At 39.9% G+C, this 6543-nt stretch overlaps 1 long non-coding RNA gene across 1 annotated transcript; it reads right to left on the minus strand.

Moving 5' to 3' along the window:
• Positions 1 to 357: 357 nt before the first annotated feature.
• On the minus strand, positions 358 to 5660 carry LOC131140733 (uncharacterized). The gene is made up of 3 exons (XR_009132454.1): positions 5572 to 5660; positions 3969 to 4077; positions 358 to 1305 (listed from the first exon to the last, which is right to left on the minus strand). It is a non-coding gene; the product is annotated as an uncharacterized LOC131140733 (long non-coding RNA).
• Between the last annotated feature and the right edge of the window lie 883 nt (positions 5661 to 6543).

Consider the following 6543-nt stretch of genomic DNA (forward strand, 5'->3'; position numbering starts at 1 on the left):
TAGTTTTACTGCATGATACATATACACTACATGTTTATTCCACTGCAAGAAAAGTATGCATTTTTGCATCTGCACTATATCACATGTGCATCAACAAAAGAATAAGGATTCTATGTTTTGGCGATTCAAAAGAAGTACAAGAAACCTCAGAGCAGTAAATCAGAGCAAAACTGTAATATTATACTCTTAAACGTCTACCTTAGATCATATCTCATGTTCATGGTGCACATGTACCACAGAGACACAACTTGGCAAGGTTTTAATTACAATTTATCATGCCTGATTTAGACCAGTCATACATTAAAAACTTGTTGTGACTTCAGTAAAGTTGAGCAATGTTACACAAGAGGATGTACTTTAGTATTACGAGAGTGATGCATGCGCACAAAGAAGACAACTTAATTTATCTGTGGAAATTAATAATAACTGTGAAGCACACACCCAAAGTAACTGCATGTCGACATGTACCAATTAAAAGTGTGCTGTAACTACAAAGTTAGTAATATCGTAACTAATACTAATACATATATACTATGTATTATATATATATTAATATAGTAACTAATATCAAATATTGTGTATCTTCTCTGTTTTTTTTTTTTTCCTGTTCTGTTGCACCTCGGCAGCAGCCAGCGTCTGTTATGACTTTGCAGCGGGTGACTGACAGCCTTGACCCCAGCTGACCTCCAGCCCGGCTGCTGCTGATGTCAGCATCTTGCAGCAGATTGGAGTGTGCAATTTTTAAACAAAGCCCTCAACCCCCCCCCCCCCAACGCCTCAGGGGGGAAATGGTGAAGGGGTGGGGGTGGGGGGACATCTCATCCACTCCACTTTTTTAAAGGGACCGTACGCCAAATGACCTAGGGGCACTTGAGGTCTTCCATTTTGCACAGTTTTGCCGTAAAATCATTGGATCATTCAATATAAAAGACTGTTACAAGTTCAAACAAGTTCTCTGTTTGGAAAAAACTATATTTACAACATTGTCAACCTTGACTGATTTGACAATATGCTTACTTGTGTGCCTATTCGTGTTTTAACTGCACTATATGTTGTTTTTCCTATTAGATGTGAGGGTCCTAACATTTTATTATGATGCACAACAAACAATACTAACCTATTAATCTCAGATTGCATTGGATTATTACATTTTGTGTACCTACTGTTGTGGTATGTGCTCACGACTTATTACATAAGCAGGGATAATAGTGAGGCAGAACAAGTGAAGACAGTGTTGGAGTAGAGATTGATGCTGTGTCTGCTCAGGATATCCTGCCATGCCCTCTTCTTGTCTCAATGAACTCACTGTGGAGGCAGCGGATGAGACATTATGAAACACACTCATTATTCATCATCTTTTCATCTTTTCACACTGTCTGTCTTCCCTTAGAGATGTTATAGAGATATATTATTTACAAGTTAATTCATTCATTCATTTTCTACCGCTTATCCTCACGAGGGTGGCGGGAGGTGCTGGAGCCTATCCCACCTGTGTTCGGGTGAGAGGCGGTGTACACACTGGGCTGGTCGCCAGCCAATCACAGGGCACATATAGACAAACAACCATTCACACTCACATTCATACCTATGGACAATTCGGAGTCGCCAATTAACCTAGCATGTTTTTGGAATGGGGGAGCATGCACGTGGAGAACACGTAAACTCCACACAGAGATGGCAGAGGGTGGAATTGAACTCCTGTCTCCTTGCTGTGGGGCCAGCGCGCTAACCACTTGTCCTGCATGCAGCCTATTTCCAAGTTCATTCATTCATTCATTTTCTACCGCTTATCCTCACGAGGGTCGCGGGGGGTGCTGGAGCCTATCCCAGCTGTGTTTGGGTGAGAGGCGTTGTACACCCGGGGCTGGTGGCCAGCCAATCACAGGGCACATATAGACAAACAACCATTCACACTCACATTCATACCTATGGGACAATTTGGAGTCGCCAATTAACCTAGCATGTTTTTGGAATGTGGGAGGAAACCCAGAGAAAACCCACAAACTCCATACAGAGATGGCCGAGGGTGGAATTGAACTCCTGTCTCCTAGCTGTGGGGCCAGCACGCTAACCACTTGGCCTCCATGCAGCCTATTTGCAAGTTGATATGCTTTAATTACAAATGCATACTATTATTTTAGCAGCATGCAAAGTTTCATTTTTGCCTGCATTGCCAAATTTTCCATCAATCCAAAGAGGTGAATTAGACATTCTGCTGGACGGGCTCAAAGTAAACATCCAATACACAAATCCTTACATTCAAACGCTCACAGTGGCGCGTCCCTTGCACCTGACCCAACTTTATTGGACCACCGTGCCCTCCTCTACGGCTCAATGTCTTGTCTGTGGAGTTTTTGTGTGAACAGCTGGGTTTGAAGACCCCAGGCTGCATAGTCCAGTCATCTAATATCTTCTGGCGGGGGCCCCCGAGGCCTCCAGTGGTGGGGAAACACCATCCATAAAGAGGCTCTTATCTGAACTGGGCCTCTTTACATTGCTAATAAAACACCACAAAGACTGTTTGACTGTATTTGAAATCTTTCAGATAACAGCTTTGGATCAAAAGAAGAATGAAGGGAATGTGTTGGGAACAGACACATTCTCATTCTTCGACATGAAATCATTCATGATGAATCGGCTTATTTTAAGACGAGTGTCCTTCTTAAATCCCTTGACAGATAAACAATAACTTTGAAGCACGAAGGGCAGGAGTTTGTTAGGAGTGGATAAACATTACTCAAAAAAAGTGATTAGTCAAAGTATATAGAGCTAATATCCATAACTGGTTTTGTCATAGGAAGTCATTTCATAGATAAATATACTATATGTAGTATATATACAGTATATATGTATAATATATACCGTATATATGCATAGAGGCTATACTTTGGTCTTTCATGACTTGTCATTCTTTGACTTCTTTTTTCATCCTAACTAACTATAATAGACCATGTTAAATGGCATTAAAATACAACCCATTTCAACTGCTAATTAAAAATTAAATTTTTTTTAGCTGCTGCTGAAAAGGAGACAAATTAAGTCCGCCGGTTACACCGGAGAATCCCAGAAATAAAAATCCCTTAATAAGAAGTCTTCTGTTATCCTGTATGACTGCTAATGTCATTTTATAACTCATGTTTGCTAATGCAAATGCTAGAGGACCAGACTAGTGGATGTATGATTCTGGGCCAATGTACATAATGTAGCATTTGTGTTTAAAATTTATTTTAATAAAGGATAGAGGTTGGCTCATCAAATCCCTCAAACAATGCATTATAAGTGCATTCAAGCAATTCATAGTAATGTTTATCTGTGATTTATAGATGTTAGTTATTTATACCCCCATTGAGTAATGTTTTAATCGAAGTGATTAATCATTTTTTAACTATGTAGCTCCGCGCTCTTTCTATGGGGTTGTGTTTCAAGGCCAACCAGGAGTAATTGATACGGTGCCACCCCTCCCCCAACCCCTGATGTCAGCCTGACATTGACATTCTTGTCTGATTTCGAATCAACATTTGCAATAAAAGTGACTGTCTTAATGATTAGTTTAGTATTTTAATCATGCATACTCTTAATAAACACATTTTTGTATAACTCAAATGGGCACTCACCACTAATGAATGATTATAATTGATGATATAATTGACTATAGGTATGACTTTATATCTAAACTATGGTACGTTCAATGCAAAATTTCACACTTGACAAAAAAACATGATCAGTGAAGCAATAAAAACAAGCCTATTTATGGAGATACTATGGACATCCAAGCTAAATAGAGAGTTTGCGGGAATCGACTTGGTCTCAGCTTCAATGTAAACATGAGCGTCACACCTTGGCATATTAGTGACCTCCACAATGGTACAAACAATTGCAGTAGACGGTAGACGTATGTACTAAACACGTAGAGAAGGATCATATTCTTATTCCCTAGTTAGGGAATAAAAAGGCTAGTGATACTTGACCTTGTGATCTCTGGCTTGTTTTTCTTGCCTCCAGGCCACTGCTGTCTGATACACAATGTGGAACTCTTCTCCAGTCTGCTTTTCCTCCCTGCTGGCATCTGTCCAGTGCCTGGAGCCAGTGGAATAGTCACAGGATGACTCTATCATTCAGACAATATCTCACTGAAGCCTGCCTAATTGTTTGGGGTCGTAATGAGTTGTTTGTAAAAGCAATAAGTTCTATTTTTCCCCTCTTCCTACATTTTAACAAGATCAGCGACAATAGGTTCTATGCATCTGTACAATAAATCAGGGAAGGACCATTCATCTTTGGCCAGCTTGGAGAGATCTGATCCAAGATTATCTCCATCCATATTCATCATACTGCTTTTGGACATTAACAATAATTTACTTTGTACGTTTACGAGATTTTCGATTTAATGTCGAAAATTTATGCCACAATTTTACCCCGATTTACTCTGGTTAGCATCTAATATGGCACGCGTCTTGACCGGTGTTAATGTGTGGTAAACAAAGAATAATAGGAGTGTAAAGGTGACTCTAGGGGTGTTATTTCGTGTCTACAGGGCTCGACTAATTTAATTACTAATTTGTATGCCCTAACTACAAAAATATTAAATTTATTAATATTGAGTCCTACTTTGTGGAAATTCACTTATTGTGGTTTAGCACTGGAATTAGGCATTTTTGGTGTCGTTACTATTGCTTATTTAATATGGTACACATACTACTAGACTACTACAGAAGCCTCATACAGAAAAATGTACTTAAACCAAAATTACGTACATTAAGATGTGCTACAAAGTGAATTATATGTGACAAAGAAAAACAGCCTGCATTGCAAACACTGTAGTTGTTATGATATTATTGTAATAGAGTCGTAGTCAAAAATTTCATTCCACATTTCCATAACTTTATGACCTTTTTCTCATCACCTTTTATTCATGTTGTTTTAATGAAATTTAATTACATTGAGAAAACGTTATTTGTCTTTTGGGGCAATTCCAGGCACACTATCCCAGCGTGTCAATATGAATTTTTTTTTTTACTATAATATGCCCCATCCCAGTAAACGAGCCACAAATTAGACGTACATAATTGGTTTATCCTAACTGTTATATAAGAAGCATTTCCATCCTTCCTTCCATGTCTGCCGGCTTTTCATGAACATGAATGACATGACCATTAATTTAATGATACATAAACTATGTCAAATTTTATTGGCTAAATAGACTGGTATTAAATCAGTCTGTCGCCCTCACCGGGAGCACAATGAACATAATAAGCAGCTAACACACTACATTACAGAGGGGGGGGCTATTTAATGGCAGAGGTGGTATAACCGCAATATGACTCAGCACAGACATAGAGAACAATAATTAAATCTCCAAGCAGTATAGTCCTATGGCTGGATCATGTCCTGACGTGTACCCTGACCCTGAATGGGTCTGGAAGCAGCCCGAGGCAAGAATCAACACTTTAATAAGATGTTACTCTGACATGCAGCATCGGGCTACCAACTGCTGCTGCAGGCTGTCATGTGAGTGCGGCTTTAAAGGAAAACAATCGAAAAAGAAGCTCGCATTTTCAAAAAGATATCTACCTTTAATGAAGTTCCAGGGAGAGGGTAGACTGACACGTTACGCTTTTGAAATAAGTTTGTATTTAGGACTTGTGTTGCCTCCCCAGCAGCTCCAGCACAATGTGCAACATAAAAGCAAGCCACTTCACACAGCTTGTTGAGCTTTCAACTTGCGGCATGTCCCCCCCCTGAGACCCCCACTCACTGTCAGAGCGCTCACAACAAAGCACGCCCTCCTCACGGCAGCTGCTGGAAACATTAAGAGTGAGGGATAGTGGCCATAGAGAACCTACTGCATTAATGCAGTAATGTTACTGTTTGTACTTGTTTGCTTGCTAACTTGACAGGTAGAGGTTTTGTCTTGCGGCATGCACACCTGTTCATGAGATATCATATTTAATATGATGGCTGTCTCACATGGTCTGGATGCTGCCTGGATTATGGTTCTGCATGATAGCTCTTCATCCTTTCGTGGTTCGTCTTTGCAGTTCAGAGCGTGATGTGCAATTCTCTCCTGAAACGCCGAGGGTGGTGTTTTCCAGACAATCATTTAGCTTGTTAGCTTCCGAATGGAATTGGAGTAGAAGTTAGTGTGACTTTTGCGTCTCATAGCAACTTCGGTGCATTCAAGGACCACGGAGCGGTGTGACATCTCAACACTTGATGAAAAACATCAGTGAAGAATATAGACACAAATATGAGGACTTTTTAACAGTAGTGCGTGTATGCTGTACATCAGGTGGTGGGCAAACTGCGGCCCGGGGGCCACATGTGGCCCACCAAGTGTTTTAATCTGGCCCGCCAGTTGCTTTCAACTTTTAACATACAAACTGGCAACATGACTTGCAAGTCGGATGTCTTATTTAGTAAAAAACAAAACAAAAACAAAACTGTAAAATTAAATTCGTTTGATGTTTAAAGTGCTCCTGAAAAAAGTGACATGAGAACATACAGCTGATAGTATAACACCTTTACAGATAAAATAAAAGTATT

The sequence above is a fragment of the Doryrhamphus excisus genome, chromosome 13 (genome assembly GCF_030265055.1).
Source record: "Doryrhamphus excisus isolate RoL2022-K1 chromosome 13, RoL_Dexc_1.0, whole genome shotgun sequence".
NCBI classification, from domain to species: Eukaryota; Metazoa; Chordata; class Actinopteri; order Syngnathiformes; family Syngnathidae; genus Doryrhamphus; species Doryrhamphus excisus.